The 22187-nt window shown below is 39.5% G+C and overlaps 2 long non-coding RNA genes across 3 annotated transcripts in view; both read left to right on the plus strand.

The window, feature by feature from the left end:
* Positions 1-22187, plus strand: part of LOC308198236 — a 103055-nt gene that overhangs the window by 54140 nt on the left and 26728 nt on the right. The gene's annotated exons all lie outside the window — the stretch shown is intronic.
* Positions 724-21326, plus strand: LOC308198227. Its single transcript, XR_013953735.1, has 3 exons — positions 724-1030; positions 5886-5997; positions 15618-21326. It is a non-coding gene; the product is annotated as an uncharacterized lncRNA (long non-coding RNA).

Genomic DNA, 22187 nt, shown 5'->3' on the forward strand with positions numbered 1-22187 from the left:
CCTGTGATGCAGCGTTTCTTCCCATTAACATGCACTGCACAGGTTACTACCTAATTTAATACAGAATGTTGTCTTGCATTTCGCTATCCCTGATAAAACTGCTCTGGTTAGATGAAGTTAAGTGAACTTCTGAGTTAGAGAAGGAAATAGCAATCCCCACCCTCATGCATGGTGATATATAATTTATTTCCTTTCCTTAAGGCTTGTTTCCAGCTATGGAAGTGCTAGCCCTCGGCCTCATACCGCTGCTAGCTTGCTGCTCTGATTTCTTGGTAAATAGATAAACATGTCTATAAGATTAGGGGACAAATTCGCTTCAGCACCCAAAGCTCTCTGATCAATACCACTAATCCATTAAAGATTACAACAAATAATCTTATGTTTCTGTCCCTTCATTCTGGTGTTAAATACGAACTGAAAAATAACGGACTAAAATATTTCTAAAATTAAATGAAACAAGGAAATTACCCTTCACACATTTTAAAGATAAAGAATCCTCATTAGTGCATCTGCTGGCCTGGACAGACTTCCTTTGAAAACAATTTAAGTATAACAAAGTCATTTTCAAATTAAAAAGGAGCAGCAGCTGTATAGAATGAGAATGTAACAGCGGCAGCCACACAGCCAGCTCCCAAACCCCAGCACCTGAATCTGACAAGAGTTAATTTGACCAAATGGCCACTGCACCTGAAGGAGAGGGGGTGATGGCTACATTAAGCCAAGGCAAAGGGCTGCTGAGAACTCAGCTGAGGGTTCAAAGCCCGTTGAAGGGGGTGGGTATTTTGGCTTTGGAGGAGGCCGAATGCAGCCCTTGTTGCTCTGAATAAATGAGTTTATGATTCAGCGTAGCCTCGGTCCCTGTGGAAGGAGCCCCTGTAAGAAGTTCCGTCAGAGTGACTGAATTACAAGCCAACAGGACTTTGCTGTAATTTATTTAAAGTTATTTACATGCACAAGAGTACGTTTGTGGAGCCAGGTTCTGCCGTGATGAAATTGGAAAGGACGCTTACCTAATGCTAAGGTGACCCAAGTAAGTGTCCCCAGCTCTCTGTGACCTGTTAAATAGTTTGGAAAACCTTCCTGATTGCTGAAAGAGATTTGCTTGTTGCTTTTCATTCACTTTTCCGGGCTTTACCCAGCTTTATTTTCCCAGTCTGGTCTGTTGTAGTCTTTTGCCTGTTATAATTGAAAACTGGTAAAAGAAATGTAACTTTCTAAGCATTCTTTGTGAAATGCCATTTAAAAGTGGAGTACTTGATGAGCCTTTGAGCCAACTACTGGGGTTATTAGATCGAGGTCATAATGAGCTGGTACGTTCGCTTACTACAATATATAGGAGTCTAATGGCAGCTGCAGTCATTTACTTCCCCTCCCCAGCTCTTTGCGAGCTCTTTGCTTGGTTACACGAGGTGTCACCAATAATGCCAACAGGGATGAAATCTGAAGAAATTAACATAAATAGTGTTAACGCGCTGTCTTCTGATTTAGTGCCAGTTTCTTCAGGATTTCATTTTATTGCTATCAATATTTCCTCTGATCATCACTACTGTAACATAATCTCAACACTGCAAATTAATTTTGTGTAGAGGCTCTGTTCTGTCCCATCGGCGGTGAAGGGCTCACCCAGCCACTGCCTCCTCCCCACTTTCCCCCAGCTATTATGCTCTCTGCGGTTTATGGCTTGTTCTCTGCATTTTCACACCCCCAGCATTTGCGAAAGACGGAGCGAAGCCACGGTATTTCATTTACTCTATGTTAACTCCGCTCCCCTGGGTTGTGAGAGAGTGAAAATTACTTTGTAAGGGAAGGCTTGGCCAATGCAGGAGAAATTATTGTTAAATGCTGGATCTGAGAATCAAAGCGGAGACGAGGTGCTGCTCAAAACTGTTGAAGTCACTCCTTTGGTGATCTTCGGAAGTGTCATTTCATGGCCATTAATTTCTGGGCACCATGGTGTACCATGGGTTTTTGTTTCTTTCCTTTTCCACTCGTTTTGAACTCTTACAGTGCAATTACACATTTCTGTGGGGGAGAGATTGGCGCTTTGATGGGGCTCCTTGTGTGGCAGGGAAAGTTATAGTGAGGTGGACACCGCAGGGGAAAGATGAGATTGGTGTCTTTTGTGAAAAGAAACATTTTGATCTGGCTTCTGAGAGAAGTCCTGTGTCCTGGAGGGAGAAGAGGAGAGCTGCGGATGGGTAAGAGTGTGCAGAGCTTCCAGCCTCGGACACTGTGACCCTCAGCACGAGCCCGGGAGCAGGAGGGATGGAAACAGCCCGGGGCTGCGCAGCTACCAGGGTTTGCTTGTGTCCCTCGGCTGGCACCAAGCTCCTCTCTGTGCCTGACAAATCCTTTCCTTGGTGCCCAAATTATTGTGCCTGATTATAGCATCTGCCTGGCTCCTTAGAGCCCCTCGTGAGGAGTCAAGTATGTAGCAGGGAGAGGGGGGAACTGAGAGTGGGGAAATGCCAGCAAGAAGCATAACGTGAGGGGCTAAGAGAGAGCACCCCACAAACCCTTGACCAGGTGGGGGCTTTTAGCGGTAGCAGGGGGGCTGCAGGGAGCATCAGGCAGCTGCCACAGGCTGCAGGGCTGGCTGGGGGCCCTGACCTGGTGCCCAGAGCGCCCAGCACCAGGGTTAAACTACACCTGCGAGCAGTAGCAGGGTACGCCTCGGTCTCTGCTACTTTAAGCCTATTTGTCTGAGCGCTGTGGACCTTTTGAGAAGATAAATCATACTTAGTATTGAAGAATTTGCTCTCTGAGTCACAAGCTTTTAGTAGTGCCGCTGGTCTTCCACAAGAAAATCTCTGCTGCCATCAAGTCCTACAGGCTTTTCATCCTGAAGGATACATCCCATGTTATGTTTTTACCCTCTTTCTAGAGGGCCTGGTAGCAGTTCTGATTATTTCTGACTGGTAACGATCCTCAGACTGCTGTTTGGTGATAATCAGGCAAATGGAGACGGTAAATGTGTTCACTGCCTGTGGTTTCCTTTGATGTGGTTTTTGCCTATGTGAGCAGGTGACTTTAACATTACGGGTGTGAGCACTTCTCTGCCTGGATTGACTCGCTGCAAGGGCAGTCATTATGTTCCCTCCAGACAGATTTGCCTCTGTATCAATTTAGCATACCTTTAATTACAGCCAGGAAGCCTTTAAATTTCATCTATGTTGTAGGGGATTTTCTACGTCCTAGTCTGAGTTCCACCCAGTAATGTTAAATTAGTCTAATTTATATACAACTGACCTTGCCCGAACATATACCTATATTAAAAAAAAAAAAAGTGCTCAAAATAAAAAGTGAAGCACTTACAAGACCCAGGATCAAAGTCACCTATGAAACTTTAAATCACCCTTTTCCTCGTTCCAGATAACCTTTGCTTTGTTCATTGTACAGAGTTCTTACTGGGTAAGTAACAGGCCAGTGTTTCTCTTAGTCTGCTCCTGTGTTATTTATGGAGTGCCGCTGAAACATTGCATCAACAAAGAAAAAAAAAAAAAAACCATCCTAGTTTTTCCCATGTTGCTTTCAGTGCTGATTTGCAATTGTTCGTGAATTCATTAGCACGGTACCCCTGCAAGGCGAGGTAGTGTTAGTCCCCGTGTGAATATGAACTGGGGCTTAGAATAAAAGCGAGTGCTAATGATGGAAATCTAGTTGGAAATGGCTACTGTCCAGTTTTGCAGAGTCGTGTGTCTGCTGTAGCGTGTTACATGAAAGTGGTAGATAAGACTGCTCAGCAAATGTTAACACACACAAAACATATTTACATTGGACTTCATGCCAAAAAAATGGCTCAACCGCTTTACCCTAGACTTTAAAAAAAAAAATAATAAAAAATCAACAAACGTACAAAATTCAATATCCCATTTGGAAAATGTAAGTGGTTACATTGAGACAGATTTATCTGTAAAGAAAAATGGGACCTTAAATAGAAAATGCCAGCTACGCTTAACTACAGACATCAATAATTATGAAGCCAATGTTAAAACCTTACTCTCGTTAAGATGAGGCCATAGTTGAATACTCCATCAACATGCAAAAACTGCAGATGTACTAGATTTCCTCTTACATTTTTTTCTGCAAATAGAAGACTTTCAGCTATCTGCCCTGTAAGCCTCTGAGAGATCTATTTCCCCTGGAATTTGGCTCCAATTAAAGCTTCTCGGCATGCTGAATCATGCTGGGAGTTTTTACTGGGGTGCTCGATCTCCTGGTGATTGCGGTGGCTTCTTTATTTTCTGATTTTATTTTCTGGTTTTCCGGGTGTACAATCTGGTCCCTCTGGGTCTGCAGAGTTGTCCCCGGGTACTTCTGTGCTTGTAGACACCGAGGTGTCTTTGGGCTAAACTCCCTTTCTCTGGCGGGCTGGACTTCCCACACTGCGCTCAGAGGTCTGCTGCGGGGTTTTTGTAACCTTGGGCTAGCCAGGGCACCCCTTTCAACATGAGCTTTTCCAAATGCTTATTAAGCACGGGTATGTTCATGTGTGACCTTTTCCTTGTCTTTTTGCTCTGATCCTGAACGACCGTTTCCCAGCCATCCAAAATCTTTCTTTATATGTAGTACTTAAGGTGACTTGCTTTCATTGCCTACCTACATCTCCAGAGTATAATATAAATTAATGTTAATTTTATTTATTTTACACTCTCCCCATATGTCACTCTTCTGATGTTTTTTCCCTTTTGTTTGGGAGTGTGGTGGATAGGGCTAATTCTGCACCGTCTTTGATTTTACAGCTCTTTCATTTTGGGGGGTAGAGAACTCTTTACAGGACTTTCGCTCAGGTTTGGATTCAGCCATTAGGTTGCTGAATATGCTTCAAAAGATAACTGTGAAAATCTCATTACTTCAAACCCTTTTGAATGAGGCAGTAGAAAGTGTGCCGCACGAAGCAATCATGCATTATTATTTAAATGGCCTAAGATAGATCCTCTTTTTCTTTAATAGCATCTTTGACCTCCCTTCTTCCTGTAGTCAAGCCACGGAAAAATTACATTTTGTAGCGTACATTTGTACATGGCACTGTCATTTGGTTATTTCTTTTCCAAGGGAAAGCCACTTCCCTCCTCTTCCCCCCAACACCTTCTAAAAGAAAATTGAGCTTCTAGGAACTTAATGTGCAAACTTCACTGTTACATCCTGCAAAATTGAGATTGCTTAATGGAACTGGAAAATAAAGATTATTATTTTTTTTTCTCCTGTTATGAGCAAACTTAAGCAATTTTAGATAGTCATTTGTGGTCTGGTGAATGCAGGGAACTAAATCCTGACTGACTGCCAGAAGCGACAATTTCAGTCGCTTTTTTTCCTAATTGAATTCTTTGATGATAGTTTCAAATACAGAAGCCCAAGTACTCGGTCTCCAAAATTCAGATACTTGTGACATTAAAGTAATGAACTTACATAAATATTATAAGGATATTTAGGATGTTCACACCAACTGAGTAGTGTGACATGCTGTATAGTTGAATTTTTTTTCCCTTATAAAAAAATCCCAGCAATATTTTTTTTTCATCCTCAGATTTGTGAATAGTAAACATTTTCCTTTTAGATGAAAGAATGGCAAGTTTAGGTTATTTTAGAGGCTTTTTAGAAAAGTATGTGTGAATGGGAAATTTCCCATTGCGTTGAAAATATTTCTGCAGCCTTACACGTAGTGGCAGTTTTCATCCACCTTCACTAGGTCTGAAATAATTAGTTCATAGAAAAAAGCATGGGGGGTGGGGGTGGGAATTGAAAATAGATGATTGCTGTTTGGCGACAAACAGAAAATTAAACTTCAGTAACTCCCGGAAAGCTCCTGCATGCGTTGCTGAGATTAGGGGGAGCACTGCTATGTGTGCAGCATAACAGAAGGGTGTTTTTTGGCTGATTTGTAGTGGAAGACTGCGGCGTGTAGCTACCGAAGCCTGATATAAATGCACTCCGTGCTGCCAGCGCCAAGAACGCTTTGGCGTGATGACGCCGGCCCGCCTGCTCTGCATGCTACAGGTGGGTGTCTGCAGCTATGCTAAGGAAGCAGCCCGGGCAGCCTGCCTTGCCTGCTGGTCCTAATCAGCCACTCGCCTCGCTCCTTTCTCATGCAAGATTTTCATCCTTCAAATACACTTTAAAAAAATTCATAATGTTTACTGCTTGTTCAGATTGCAGGCTGTTTGGTGCTTTTATCATACATTTGTGTAGCCTTGCTGGAAAAAAAAAATGTTCTGTCTTAAATCCCTTACTGCCTTGGTCTTTCTTAGTCCAAGATGCTTGGTCATTTGTTATATATGTCATGGGAGGTCACACTTTGTAGCAGTTTCCTTCTGTACTCCCTTCAGAACTTTTTTTAACGCCTCAAAGAGTTTGCTTCTTTATTTCTTCTTAAAGAATATCAGCTTTATTTCTCTACTAAATCACAAGACTACTCAATCCATTGAATAACTTGTTTTCCCTGTGTTATGCTATACTTCTATAAATCCTTTGTATAAAAAAGTGGCAATTCAGGTTTGTTAATATGAAAAAATAAGATTTTTTCTGCTAAAATTCCTTTAAAAATGAAAAACGTGAAGCATATCTTGACAATTCTCTTTCACATTTAAAAATCTGTCTCTATAATCATAGTGAAATCATGCTAGGATTTGTGCTTTTAGCATATATTCCCTGGTGGCAAAGAGTTTTAACTGTGTATGTAGAATTTTTTTTTCTTTTTTTTGAGGTTCTACATTAGCTGTTGTTGCTCATTGACTTACACCTGACTTTTTTCACCTCCCTCAAGGTACACTGATAGTTACTTAATGATGGTTAAAATTCCTTACCCATTTTGCTCAAATTTCTGGGCAGGCCGCGTTACATCTGTATGTGTGTTGTGTATGTGCCCGCACGTGCAAGGTGTGTGTTTTCATAGGTACCTGGAAGATGATTTTGTGTTACTGAGGCCTTCTCCCATTGCAGTATTTTGAGGCACGACAAAACTTTTGTTCCTTCAGCTGTAGGAACTGTTACTGTATGAAGAAATAACTCACAGACCAAAGCTGAGGGTGAGTCTGCACGGTGCTAGATGTTGCATAATCCAAGAGTTAGTTATTTTAGGTTGCAAATTTGTTGAGATTAAAAAGTCAAATATAGAAGAGGCTCTATTTAATGGAATATTATCACCCTCATTTTGTGAATGAGAGGAGCTGAAGCATTCAGACAAGTGAATGACTTGCCCAAGGTCAGAAAGGAAACTAGAGCTGACGCCTTATCTCCCTAGCTGCAGTTTCAGCCAACTAAATGCACACTCATCCTTCATGTGAGTTCTCAAGTATGGTTCTTTTGTGCTTCAGGCATTCTTCCTAAGTCAAAATTTTGTGGAGTCTTTATCTTTTTCCTTTTTTTTTTCCTTTCCTTTTTTTTTCCTATTATTGTTAAGTTTGTTTAGGGAAAATATTTAGTAAAATTAAACAAACAAACAAAAAGAAGATACCATGAAAATGTTTTTCCATAAACTGAGTGTGGTAGAAAGATGGAAATATAAAACCAGCTGTTATTTAATGATGACCTGCACCCTCTTCCTTTAAGAGTTTTAGATGATTATGAAATTAAAGCACAGAAAAAAGATTATTAAATTCTATAGTTAGAAAGGTCTGAAGTTTTAGCTAATTATAGAAGAAATATTTGAAGGGATGGACTTGGTTAGGGAAAAGAAGAATATCTGGATACGTGTTTTAAAAATAAACTGCCACTTCGTAACCTTTTTGTTCATGATCATGTGATATTTGTGAGGTGGCTGAAGTGGATCTGGTCTAGCATTTCCTTTTTGAAGCTCAATGCAAATAAGAATTTGACTGAGTTAGTGCCTCTGGTCCTCCAGCCTGTCTTCTTTTCTATTTCTATTTCCCCCTTTCTTTTCTTCTTTTTTTTTTTAATTGTAAGCTTTTCCACATTTATGAAAAATCTGCCTGACATAATTTTAAGGCTTCAGTTTGTAATCCTCTTTTACAGAACATTGGGCTGAGGGTTGTAATGAATGCTTTGTGAATGAATAACGTTATTTTAGTACTAATATAAGGAATCAGCTTTATAATTGAAGTATCAGTAAATTCATCACCAGAAAGACTATTAACAAAGTAATTACATTCATTTCTCCAGTTTATTGTTATTAATTTCAGATACACAAGGTTGTAGTGGAAGTCATCAGTCCTGGCTTGTGAAAATCCAGGGTAAGATCCAGCTGGTGTGATTATACAGCAGATGATATAGTCCTGTAGGTGTAGTATGCGAGACGTGGGACACTGAAGCTAGCTCAGCTTCTTAATTGTGCCCGAAGACCTATTAAATCTGTGATTTATTTATTTTGTGTGTGTGTTTGCATAGAGGTGCTGGCATTGCTATAACATAAAAATTGCAGAGGAGTGTGTGGTGAATGTGGAGCGGTGGTGGTTCCTTGCATTTCACTGCTGGTTTGGACAAGAGCAGTGACAGACCTGCTGATGGCCTGCCCAGCTGTTCCTGTTACAGGAGGGCAGGGAAGTCTGCACTGGTTTCTAGAAGACTTGGTGAGTCTTGAACCAGTAAAGCACACCATTTCCCATGTTACGACTCCTAAGCATGAGCAAAATTACAGCAATCTGGAAATTAGTCCATGTGATCAGGCCCTTGACTCAGAACTAATACAGGCAGGGTCTGTGGACTACCCTGTGGTATTTAAGTGCTTGTGATCAAATTATGGGTGCTCTTTTTTAGCCTTTCCATGCTATTAGCTTCATTTAGGATTCCCTGTTAGTAAGAAATCAGTCTAAAAACTCTTCCTTTTAATCTTTTTTTTTCCCTCTATCCCAATTAGTTTGTAAATTGAAGTCGCTTGTTACTGCTAATGTGTTCATTTAATCTTTTTAATTTCTTATCATTTCTGCGTATTTTGGGGGAATCAGACAAGTTACAGTAATTCATACTAGCAACAGCATCTACTTACTCACCTGAAAAAATCAGCCTTAAAATAATTTATCTTTCTGAAAGATATTTAGAAGTGTAACTGAGATAAGTGTTTGATTGTGCTTCAGTTAAATTCAATAAACAGGTATTTATGCAAATTCAGTTAGCCTTACCAGTCAGACGTTCAGTTAATAAGAAGATTGATATGTGAATAATTCACTCTCATAATCGTTAGATTTCAAAACACCTTACAGAGAGGGTAGTAAGAAATCTCCTTCCTGGAGAATGGGGAATACTAGAGGGAGGTGATTTACTGATTAAGTGAACCTGTGAGCTGCTGGCAGGACTGGGAGTGGGCACGTACTGAACCTCACCAAGCCCCATCTGCAGCTAAAACCTTACCTCAAAGACCTGCATTTATAATGCTGTGAGTACTCTGGATAGTTATCTGTAATGAAGATCATACATGTATACGTGCAATGGATATTTAAGAGATGGAATTACTCATACATACATCATGAATTTGTATATATGTCAAGAGTAATAATCGAGGATATTTTTTTGAAAATATAAATCAGTCCGTCAATTGACTGAATGCACTTAGAAGATATGAGGATACTTATGCATCTACTTTAATAATTTATACAACTTGATTTTAATCATTATAATATCGTTCTTTATTTTTTTTCCTGGGGCACATCCTTCATAGGAAAAACACTCATAAGAACTCTTCATCTCAAATCTCTTGGCAGAGTCAGGAGACTTTGTTAGCTTGTGGAACTGGTTTGGGTGTCAGAGGAGCAATATCAAACTGCAACTTCCCATAAATTATAAGGAAACTGGAAGTGTGGTATAAATGAAATTAGAATTGGGTGAGAAAATATGGTTTCAACATAAATCAAGTAACATTTCAGGTGAAACAAAAAAAGAATGTACAGGTAGAATCTTATAATTGAGTCACGTTTAAAAATATTCAAAAGCATCAAAGTGAATAATTGTTTCCTCTTGAGAGTTCCTTTCAAGCATTAGTAGAACATGTCTAATGTTAATGGATCTTGCCCGTCGTTTGGAATGCTCCTTCCTGCTGGAATAAACAGAGTCACTTTCATATTTCTGAAGGTTTCTCTACATTGTAAGAAGCATCATGGGAGCTTATTAAGTTCATTAGAATACCGAAGAAATGTTAACAGCAGTTCTAAGTGCTTCTTTCCTTCAAAGTTTTGTTATTTTGAGAGGAAAAATGTAGGGAGTGAGCACTGGAAAGAGACTCATGCTGGATGAAATGAGGAGTTGAAAAAGGCACTACTATTGCTGTTTACAGTTGTGGAATCTTTCAGCAAGCTTTTGAGCTTGGGGAATATGTGTGTTTTCACTCTTAGAACTTCATTTTTTCACATCATATGAAGAAATATCTAGCAAGAGATAAAACACTACCAAATAAAGTTCTGGTAGCAAGATGCAGCTTTCAAATATCTCAGCAGAGAAAACGTCAGGGCATCTGGGGCATCTGTTGATCTGACAAGCTGTATTATATACAAACAAAATGTATACCTTAAAGAACTGCGTGTCTCTCTTCCACAAAGAGCACAGTCTGACGCTGAAGCTTCTTGTCTTCTGACAATGGTAATGTGAAGAGTTATACTGGTCCAGAGCATCATCTTATTTTATTCAGCAGTTGGGATCCAAGATGAAAGCCCGATCGTGTGGATGCACAAGAAAGCTTTCACATAAGAGAAGAGACCTCCTGGTATCAGCCAGGATGTGAGAAGCCACAGTAAGCTTTGAGTGAAAGATGATGCACATATGATGAGCATGTGAAGTTGTACCTGTATTGGTGGTTAGAACCCAGTGGGACTGATTTGAAAGTGTTTTGGACTTTGGCTGACTGCTTGGCACACAGAGGATGCCAGAGAGGGAACAGGAATGCTTAGGTTAATCTATCTAAGCAGAGAGGTAGTTCTGTGAAACATTAGCCTGAAGGTTGTTACCTAGTTTATGTTTTTGGATGGGATTATCCAAATAGATAGTGAACTAGGAGCAGGAATGGTGATGATAGACGCAACTTTGTGGAACCATGTAGGAAGTTGGAAGAAGGATAAAAAGGAGGCTCATTTAAAAAGTGAAGGAGAAGGAAGGAAAATCAGGAGGTGACAGGGTCACAGGGAAATCAAAGGAAGACAAAAATTCAAGTGAAAGGCTGATTGCTTGAGGGGGTCACTCATTCACAATTTGAGCAATAGAAGAATGGAAACAGATTGAAGTTTTAGCAACTACACTGACACTCAGTTAATGCTAGCTGAAAGCTGGATTGAGACAGAACTAATTTGAGACTTGAAAAAACAAAACCCTGGCTCATTACAGACAAGTTCAAAGAGCTTACGACAAAAACAAACAAGCAACTATGAAGTAAAAATGAAACTCACACATTTCTACTGAGATGGAGGAACTGATACGTAGTAAGGGCTTGAGGAAAAGACTATGTACAGGAATGCAGACAGCCTGAGAGAGATCGGAAGGTAGGATGTGCAGACAGATGAGTTGGAAGAGAAGAGCAGCAGAGGAACTTACGCCCCTCGACATGGAAAGAGGAGAGGCTTGAGCCTGGTTCTGCAAAGTGAAATACTGTGCCAGCAGGCTTGTAAGAATCCTTCCTTGTCCCAGTTCCTTCTGTCTGTCAAGGGCAATTTTAAACTTACTGTAGTTGATAGGGAGGCCCAAAGTTGAGAAATATTGTTAAAACAAAATAGGATCAAACTGGTATGCTGAATACATAGTAATAAGAATAGTAGAGGTGAGATAAATTTAGTGGGATGGTGTTGTGGTCTTAGAAACTAATAATGTTAGAACTCTTCTGTTAAAAAACATCTATTACAAAGAAAGACTAAGGTCATGGATGCTAGATGAGCTTCTAGAGTCAGTGATGATATGGGAGTACCTCCAGGATGTAATTCATTGCATCTAGCTCAAACATCTATTTTAAGATGAGATAGATTGCTGCCTGGAGTTGCCTTTCTTTCTGCCTGGAAGCCTGGACAACTCCTGAGATTGAATATCTAACCTGTAGATGGATGAGTCCTGCCCAAGTTGAGTATGCATCATTGGTATGCTCTATCCACAAAAAAGGCATCTGTGGCTGGAGGAGGTGTATTGTAAGACATTTCTCACTGAGGAAGGAACGTACTAATACAATGATGGAATGGGCTGGTGAGAATGTCTGAAACACTATGAAATCTGTGTCACTCCAATTGCTCCTGCTTTAAATAGATTTAGACTGGAATAGCAGCAGAGGGGAAATGGAGAGTCCATCAGGAGAGGGTAGAGATTGGTCTAGTACCTAGAGGAGAAAGGGCAAAGAGGGGCTGTGATTACACCCGGAGGGCTTAGTCCCCCAAAGTCTGTGAGCCATATAAGTTAAAGAACAGCCTACCTTACAGAATAAAGAGTAAAATGATGCCATTAAAATGTAAACAGCAAATTTGTCAAGAAATGTGAGCAAGAAAGGTTTCTAAAGGTGAATTCACTGAGTTTCTGCAACAAGCCTTCTAGCAGCAATAGGAACTTGATCAGTTTGTGAGGGAGGGTATATATACATCGTGGTTGCCTACAACAGCAGAGCTTTTTGGTTGGTTTTGAGCTTTTTTTTTTCTTGCATTCTGTCTCTTGCCAGGAGATATGAAGCAGACTAAGATCTGTTGTGCCTAACTAGAAAGGAAATCATTCTTATCTAGTCATCTTTTACATAAGTGTTTTGAGTCCTTGTCGGAATGATGTATTCCCAAATGGCACCAGTACTAATGTAGATATTGAATTCTGAATAGATTTTTATGACACACATCAGAGTTTTGAAGATCGCTAGGGAAAGTATTTCTACTGACTGCAATTTGATGAAAAGCATACAGTGCCCAAAATAACTGTTGATTTCAGATGTTGTTGCCATTACAGGTAATAGGAAAAAAAAGTAGAGCAAAATGTTTTCTTCATTGCATGCATATATGCCAGTTACACTGTGAAATTTAAATAGCAATGATTGTCCGTCAAAGTAAAGAGTTTTCAGAATGGAAAAAAAAATCCTTTGGAAACCTCTAAGATAATCATTGATTTTGGCTGACTGTATAAAAATTTTTGGAACAGTTATGATAGTAGATTTACGTCCATGTGATGTGGATTTGAAACAAAGCCCTACTGATAGTGCAGAAGGTTTTATTTCTTTGTCTGCAATTGGCACAGGACAAATTGAGAGATGCCTTTGCAGTACAGCATTTTGTTCTTTGATTTCAGTTTTGATTCTGTTCAAACGTGCAGGTTTAGCACTTTCATTTAGATGTTCTCAGTATGAACAGAAAATAGATGAATTCAGAGGGGTCCTGTGAAAGAAGATAGTGTCAGGTGGGAGAAAGATGGTTTGGTTATTTTGTCTTATTTTGTCTTTCTGAACAGTGAAATACTAGTGGACGTGACGGGCAAGTTCTTCTAGTGGAAATTAATGTAAAAATGTCAATGCAGTAATTACTAATGGAACATAGTCTGCTGACGCATTAATGGAAGAAGTTTCTGTTTGCAAAAGGTAGAAAGTATTCTGGGTGGACTTGTTCTTTTTTTGTGTCTGTGCCTGCCTTGGTTTTCTTATCTGTAAAATGGGAATCCCAGATGTTAGCTGTTTTTGAAGTTCTTGAGTAATGTGCTATAGAAAAGCAACTTTTTTTCTTCCAGTTATGGGTTTAAAATTCCTGAAAGCAGTCATACAGATAACCATTTTAATTTCCATTTGACTTCTATTTCAAAGCAAAATAGTCATTCAAAAGATGGTAGTATATTAGGTCAAAGTTCCTTTATAGTCTGCATAATTTGTTTCTAGAATAGCTGAATCAACTGCTTATAATAGTCTTCAGAGTTCTAAGTAATAAGCCAGAAAGCCAGTCTTCTGAAAGGTAGGGAAGCCCAAAACACGATCTTTCTCTGAGTTGTAGCTGCTCTCAATAAATCTCTTTTCATTCGTAATTTGTTTGTACTCTTCATGCCTCTATAATTCTGAGGTTTCTCACATGTTCAGAGTAAGTTGTCCTAAGTTTAGCCTAGCAGCCCAGGTGCCGATGTTATGTTCTCATTGTTTATTACACGCAAACAGAATTCACCAATGCAAGTTTTGTGCTATAGGGAACCAGCTGGTATCACGGTGCTGCTTCCCTGGGCCAGCACAGCTCCCTGGGAGAAAGGGAACCCAGCTCTCTGTGAAGGCACTTCTAATTCAACAGGATTCACTCAAAGGCGAAGAGGTTTCCCTCCCTAAGGGACTGTTCCACATTGTCTGAATCCCCTAAATTGCACTGTAGGCTGTTGTAGCTCAGCTAGGACATGGAATCCTTTCTATCCTTCACGAGGTGATTGAGTCTCTGCCAATCCTTCTGGACACTCTCGGACACTGAGACTTTAAAGCATTTACTAAAATAATTAAGCAAGGTTTGTTGATTACCTTTGAAATAAAAAGGAATTGCTTCATTTCATAAACTGGAGCCTACATAACCCCTGTGAAATAAATTTGAGTAATAAAGGAAGTGAGACAGCGTGGTGTGATCACAGGAATCACATGAAGACCTGCAGAACAAGTAAACTGTCCATAGTGATAAATACTATCTTTAGCGATAACTAAGTGACAGACAGTATCACCTACCTTTGATTACTACATGTGGGATACTGGGTTTGACAGCCCAGCATGGTGTGTGTAATGTTCCACTGTCAAAGCTGACATATGCTGCCAATTGCACGCACAGACTTAAGAAAACATAGCAGAATCTACGTGGTGCCTCTCTGCTGTGTAGTAGAATAACACAGTGGAGCTCTTGTTTATGTCATATATTTTATTTGATTTTGTGTTTACCTGGCACACTGATAGATAGCACATAACAAATAATAGGAAAGTAATACCTGAGGAGATATTATTTTTATTAGTATAAATAAATACATTCAATCAGGCATAATAGTTTCATTTACTTGAGAGACTAAGATTTATTACTTTATTTTTTGGTCACTTAAGTAAATAAATAATATTCTGGATGGCTCATAATCTTCTATGAAACACTTCTTTATTTTCATTCATTCTAGCAATTCATGAACGCATTAAGTGAAGCTCCATATTTAAATAATATTAAAATGGTGACACAAATTGAAGTCATAGAGGCATGAAGAAACTACAGCCTGCCAAGATAAATTTCAGTGTTCTAATTTTGGTTATTTATGTTGCAATCTAAATGCTGAATGTATTTTTGTATTGAATATGTTTTAAAATTTGCAGTGGGATTTAATTTTTTAAAAAATATGAAGTTACTGGGAAAAGAAAATATACTATGACTATAATTTTCTTGCTCTGCTGCTGACAAACAGCTACAGAAACTTTAATACTATGTTATTTTATCAGAATACATTTAAGCAATGAAACACAATGGGTGGTGTTGTTACAGTAAGATAATCACCCCCTGAGGTGTACTGAGACACAGTGTGGCTGATTACCTCTAATCCTGTTGGGATGTAATTATTTCATGGTAACGATATTCTTGGAACTGCCTTATTGCTGTTATCAAATTTCTTTTAGCTTTATATCTAAACACATTAAACAATGACTTTGTCAACTTTGAGGTCCGTTGAGATTAATCTATCTTTTCACAATGTTTAATTGGCAGTTGAAATATTTTTTTCAAGTCTGGTTTCAATTTCCTCCTAAGATCCCAGCACAACTGCAAGAAGAACAGTAGAAGACTTTGATCAATCCGAATGAAGCTGAAAAGCAGGAAGTTTTATAAAATGGATTAAAATTAGAGAAGGAGTCTGGTTAGCTATCAGGGATTCCAAGAACCTATAAGAACAGGTTTGCATCAAAGTCACATCGGGTCTGTGAGCCTCCTGCTTTCAGAACTAATTTCAGAACGTATGAATGAGTCTGAACTATGGGAGGTCACCAGGAAAGGCAGCCCTGAGCTCCTAGCAAGGCAGTCTTGTTGGGTTCAGGAGAAAACACAGCTCCAAGCAGGTTGGTTTATCTTGCCGCTTTAATGGATTTTCCAGTCTGGAGTGAGCTTCTTGCTACTGGAGAAGTCAACAATGGTTTACAAGACAACTATGTGTGCCTTGAATGCAAGAAGGGCATGCCATTGGCTCCTGTTTGAATAAACACTCATTAGGTGTTCAAATATATTTGCCTGATCAAAGTCTAAGACATCCAAGACTTTCCTTCAGATCTATATCCTAGCTCAGCGTGGCGACAGACAGACAGCACAAGAGGACGGGAAAATGTTGCAGTCTGAATTCTGCTGTCCAGTTCTTCAGTTTTTATTTTTTTCTGGCTCATGAAGGCAATTCTGATCTCTTTGGCCAAACTTAAGGGAAGCTGCTCAGAGGGTATGTCAATACCAGTTCCCTAACTTTTAACTGGGAGAAGCGACACACAGTGGAAAGTCTTCATCTATCATCAATTCAAGACATTAATTCAAGGAATAATTGATGTTTTATCTAATTTGTGTGGTCTGAGGGTATGCTTCAACCACAGGGTAGACCACAGATGTATGCTGCAGCAGTTTTCACAGGCTGTCTCTCTTGCTTATCCACCTTGAAGGCTGGAGTGCCATGGGTCTCCTCCAGTACGTGCACCTGGTTGTCCTGCCCAGAGAAACCAAGAGACAAGAAGAGGAGAGCTCTAACCCCAATGTTGAATTGAAGTGGTGGGTTGCAGAGCTGGAAGCACTCCCTATGTTACATCTCACCCAAAGCCAATACAACTCTGAAGTCTTCCTTGGTGGTCTGTAAAACCGAAACATGGATCTAGGAGTTAAAATGATACGAGCTGAATTTTACATTTGGGTGTAAGAGAGCGAGAAGAGTGAGAATGTTGTCAGTGGATAAAGGCATATTTTTAGTTATTACACTTTGAAATCATTGAGTTCTTCCTGGAGACAAAGAATTATTCTGCTGAATCCTCTGAGACCTATTAGTAAGGATAAAGAGTTGAAGTGTCCCTTTGGGGCAGAAGACACTGTAGAATGGAACAGAAAGATCCTGAAGCAAAAAAGCCTGGAAACAGTTATGGGGGAAAAGCTTAAGGGAAGAAAGATTCATGCTTTTTGTGTTGCATAAGTTCGAGAGACTGAAGGAAAACAGAGAAATTGGACCAGTGTATATGTGTTGTGTCCAAAACAGAGTAGCATTTTTTTGCAGCACAGAAACAAAAATTCAGATGGTTTGTTTTTATTTATAATTAGTATATGCACGAATGCTGGCTTTTAGGGATGATCTCATTATGAAAAAAGGACGAGCGAAATGTAATGCTTTCTGGACCTCTGCCCATTCCGCAAATCACATTCTCCTCCAGGCTTCCTCAGCAGAACATCTCTGTTTTCTACAGAATGGTGTACTCAAAGATGAGTTGCATTCATTTATTTTCTAAAGTAGGGCTTGTTTGCACTCTATTTGGAATAGATTTCTGTCTAATTATACTAATGCACGTTCAGTCCTAATCTAATAATCTGATCTGGATTACTAAATGCTAACAGAGCTGTTATCTATCATGGATGAGTTTATCTCAGTGAAGGCAATGATTTCCAAAGGGAATGAACAAGATTTCAGAGTATGTATGTGAATAATAAATTAAGATACAGATAGCACATGTTAGTAATGAGGAGGTAAAATGATAATTGAGTGGCTCCAAACTGCTGTGATTTAAAGTAGATTTTAATTGGTAGAGATTTGCAAGGTACATGACCATTGTGCAAGTTAACGGTGTTGAACTAAGAGGACAGGATACTTTTAAAAAAAAAAAATTTTTTTTTGCAAGGGAGTTGTCAACTCAAGTGAATTCAATTCAAGTTCCATCTGGTAGAGTTACATTCTGCCTGAATTCTATCTGGAGTTTAACAACAGTATTAGTTTATCAATTCTTACATGCAACTTTACATAGAGTTGTTGAAATACTGATCTTTTTCACTGCAAAGGGGTCTTAAAACATATTCTGACCTTTACAGAAAAAAAAAGCGATTTTCATGATAAAATCAAATATGAATTATTCAAAGGAACAAGCATCAAGTCAAAAGTCACAACACTTGATGATAATGATAGGACTTCTGCAGATGAAAATGTTGATGTTTTGTTTTGGTTTGTATCAGTAAGATAGCAGGTCTTCTGTGACCAAATTTTGGAATTCAGCTTTGATCTGGAAAGTTTTATTTGAGATATGTGACCTTAATCTAATATTTGAGTTTTACATTAGTGAGTCTGATTTACTGAAGAAATAGACTGATCAGGTTTAAATGCTGCAACAGCAAACATTTGAGTAATAAATTTAGAATAGTTAACAGAAAGTTCCCATTGGGAATTTAAGTTCCAGTAAGCATATTTCTGTGTCAATGATTGGAAAGAAAAAAAGATTAGTTATTGTGGACACTACACGGTATGGCATGTTTGCTGTCTGCCTGTAAGGGAAAGAAGATTTTGGTAGCCTAAAATGCAAACTGGTACTTCTACTGGAGGGGGTGACTTGTGCAGCAGAGGAATAGGTGACTGTCTTTCAAAGCATCAAAGTGATCAAGGATTTCTCAGATCCGCAGAGGTAATCCATCTAAAGGCAGGTCCTATGGAAGTGGATGGGGGGTAATGAAATTGAGGAGAAAAACAAATCACAAGGGAAGAAAATAAATGTCATTATTGCAAACGTACCAGTTAGAGAAGCAGAAGAATCTGTAGTCTGTCTTCATAGCTGAAAATACCAAATTGCTACAAGAAAGTATTCTGGTGGGCAGAGCATGTGCAGAAATCAGTCTGAAAGAATGAACCAAAGAAGAGGTTTTAATGCACTGAACAAAGCAGAACCCTCCTCTAAAGAAATCAGGTGGATGTCAGAGCAGACCACAGCTGGATAAAAAAATGGACAATCTTCTCAGTGGACTACTGAGTTTAGAAGAGGGGTTGGGGATTCTGCTCATCCTTTAACATAAAGTAAGCACAACAGTTATATGCAAGGAACAAGGTGAAGGAAAATAATTTCAGCATATCGCAGTTAAACAAGAGAACAGGGCAGCAGAAGACACTTTCAGTAGGGATTTGACCTATTTCAAATTGTGCTTCATCAAACATGATTTCTAAAACCCTGAGATTTGGGTAGAAACACCTATCTATCCTGCTGATTTTCTCAAAAATCCTTTCTGCCCCTTCAGCAGCAGAGGAGAGACAGCTGGAATCACTGCAGGTGAACACTGCTTATCAAGGCCTGCTACTTGAGTTTTGGGTTGTATTTTATGCTATTAGTAAGTGAGCTAGCAGATACTATATTAGTTTGCCTAGTTAAATTTGCATATGTATTTTGATGGGGTAGTAAATAATGAAAAAGACAAGAAAATAAGCTAGAGAGCAATATACTTATGAGGAAAAATTGTGATAATCCATCAGCTGTAGTTTGGTACAGCCATATGGAAGGAGAGATGAGACAATGACCCCAAAAAGGGATCACTGGAGATATAGTGCCTCAACATGAGTTTTCTTTGTCATACTGCGGCAAAGAAAGGCAAATAGAGTGCTGTGATGTATAGAATGAGTATATTAACGAGCCGACATTTGCAGCATCTGTTGTTAGTATACTTCTGTGGCATGTATGTTGCAAGCAAAAGTTAGTGAAATGTGTCGTGATGTGAGATGGGGACAAACTGACATTTTCCAGATACGCTGCAACTCTAGCATCAGTGTGGGAAGTGGTGGAGAGGTATTAGTGGCAGTGCAGCTTCTTGTCCTCCGTTGTTGCAGGTAGGAAACATCCTCTACCTTGGAAGAACTCGGGAAATTCCAGCTCTCCAACTCTAGGGCTCAGGAAAGTATTTGTGATCTCTCTGGATTTTATAAGGCAGAAAGAAGATTGTACCTATTGCAAGTAAAGAGGAAAAAACTATAAATCACTAAAAAAAAAAAATCTATTTTCTTCAGAAACTATGAGCACAAATATTTAGATGCACAAGATAAAGCGTTACTCTTTCCTCAGGTTCCCAGCACTGGAGTCTGGGATTTTGCTGGCCACCCTAATGATTGCTGTTTAAGCCAGTACCTCATCACATCAAATAGTTTTCATTTCTAACTGTTGATGATGGGGATATCCAACTGAAATCTGGGTCTTAGTAGGCTAAAATCCTTTTTATACAAAAATGCAGTTTTATTTACAAGATGGACAAAATGTAACAACAGCATGATTTAATATAGATTGTTAATAAATGCTTTCTTAGTAGTATATAATCCCTGAGATGTATTGTTCCTAACACAAGAAGACAGAATTCCTGCTTTGGACAGTTTATTAACTCTGAGCAAGAGTGTTCTGTGATTTAAACTCTGTCAGTGGCTGGAGGAGTCCCTGTTCAAACCCTGCCTCTACAACCTTCTTATATATATAGTTTATATAAATATCAAGGCACCTAATTTCTTCTAAAAATAGAAATAATTGCCTGTTTTACAAGTGGATGCATATTTACGAGGTACACAGTGGTGCATGTGCCTTGAAGACCAATGTTGCTTTCTCTGGGAGCAGTACCCGAGCTGCTTGGGAAGGATGCTGAGTGGTTCCTGCAGGGCGTGATGGCTCCTGGACAGCCTGCATCAGTGGAGGAAGGAGGTGAGCTGCCAGGAGATGCTGGACGTAATGTGACTTGCTCACCCTTGGATGTAGCAACACAGCGATCTTCACCGTAGGCCTGCCTGCAGTGGAGTAATAGGTCTCTTGGAGAATTCTTGTCCTCTTCTACCTGTAACCCATTGCCACGTCGCTTTTTCCCTCAGCTTTCACTTCCTGATCCATATGGCAGGCATGTTGTGATTCTCATCCTGTGAAAATTTTAGTAGTGCCAGGGAAGCCTCCAAGGTGGAGGGCATTACACAAGTCGTCTTCTGCAGAGCTAAGCAGGCAAGGCAAAGCTAAGTAAGATTTGGGTAACTGAAGTAGACCGCCTGGATGCCCTTTATTCATTTGATAGAAATCTATAAAGGAACTCATCAACTATAACTGGTTAGTTTAGTTAGTGACTTTTTTTAGTTTATTAACAAATGAGATGTGGACTCATTATTTCCCTCTTCTTCCTCTTAATCTCTGTCTCTCTTCAAAGCAAAAATGCCCCAAAACAGAAGTGAGACTGTGGCCTTTAGAATGTGCTCATTTGCTAGTGTCTAATGCCCTCTAATTATTTTCAAGATAATTTTCACTCTTCTATCTCAGCTGACTCATCACTGTCTTTGTCCCTTTATATCTTTGTCTGTTTTCCCACTTCATTTCCATTCTTTCATTCCTCCTTTTCTCCTTGTGCTTCTGACATCTGTTCCCCAATTCCTTCCTCAATGGTTTCTCATGAGACCGGCAGCCAGGATCCTGGAACAGCTGCGCTGTGCCCGACATACAGAGATCAGAAGCAGTGCAAGCTCGGGGCCTGCCTCGAGCTCAACTGGAAAGCTAAATCTGCTTTGCTTTCTTTGGAGGCTGAACCGGATGCTTCTTTCTTTCCTTTTTGCATTGTTCACATCCTGTGGAATTACAATTTTTCTCCCGCTGCTAATGCTATTTGTAAGTTATTTCTTCCTGTTGAAAATGTGACACAATTGCAGGGGCTCTCTTTGTAGTTTAGTTAACTGTAGGCAGGATTCTGAATCGTTGTGATCGCATCTCACCTCTTGCCTTATGTTGATTTGAATTATTTTCTCCTAGAAAGCTGATGGCATATGGGCGCTGGCAAGGCAGCAGCAGGCACCACTTGCACCCTTGTATTTCTGTATGCTGGTATTTTCTGGCAGAGAACCTGGGGTGGATTAGGGCAGATTATGGGTCTTCAGCCCCTGGAATTACCATGTACTTCTTCTAGAACACTGTTGTGATCAAAGCAGTACCAAGAGCTGTCTGTCAGACAGCTGGCCTCTGTGCGTTGTTTTGAATTTTCTCAAGTAAGGGAAGTTGTGCCCTAAATATCTGGGACAGTTCTAAAAATGGCTTCTTTGAAAAAATGCTCTGAGAATGCAGGCAGTTGCAGGTATGGTAGCTGACAATATGTATTTTGTCGTCTTTTGCAATAATGATAGCTGAAAATGTCACCACCATTATACTGCACATTTTATGCTGTTTCTGTAATGCCCTTAAGCATCCTGTCCTGCTAAACAAAACTGAAAATTACTGGACCTGGGTAATCTTCCCTCAGCAGCTTGATATTTGTGTTTTTAATTGTCAAATCAATTATGGGGGCTTTCTGGTAGAGATGCTGTTATTGTTGTGTGCTTAGCCAGGGGAAAAA

This window comes from Anser brachyrhynchus (genome assembly GCF_964034855.1).
Source record: "Anser brachyrhynchus genome assembly, chromosome: 7".
Lineage (NCBI taxonomy): Eukaryota > Metazoa > Chordata > Aves > Anseriformes > Anatidae > Anser > Anser brachyrhynchus.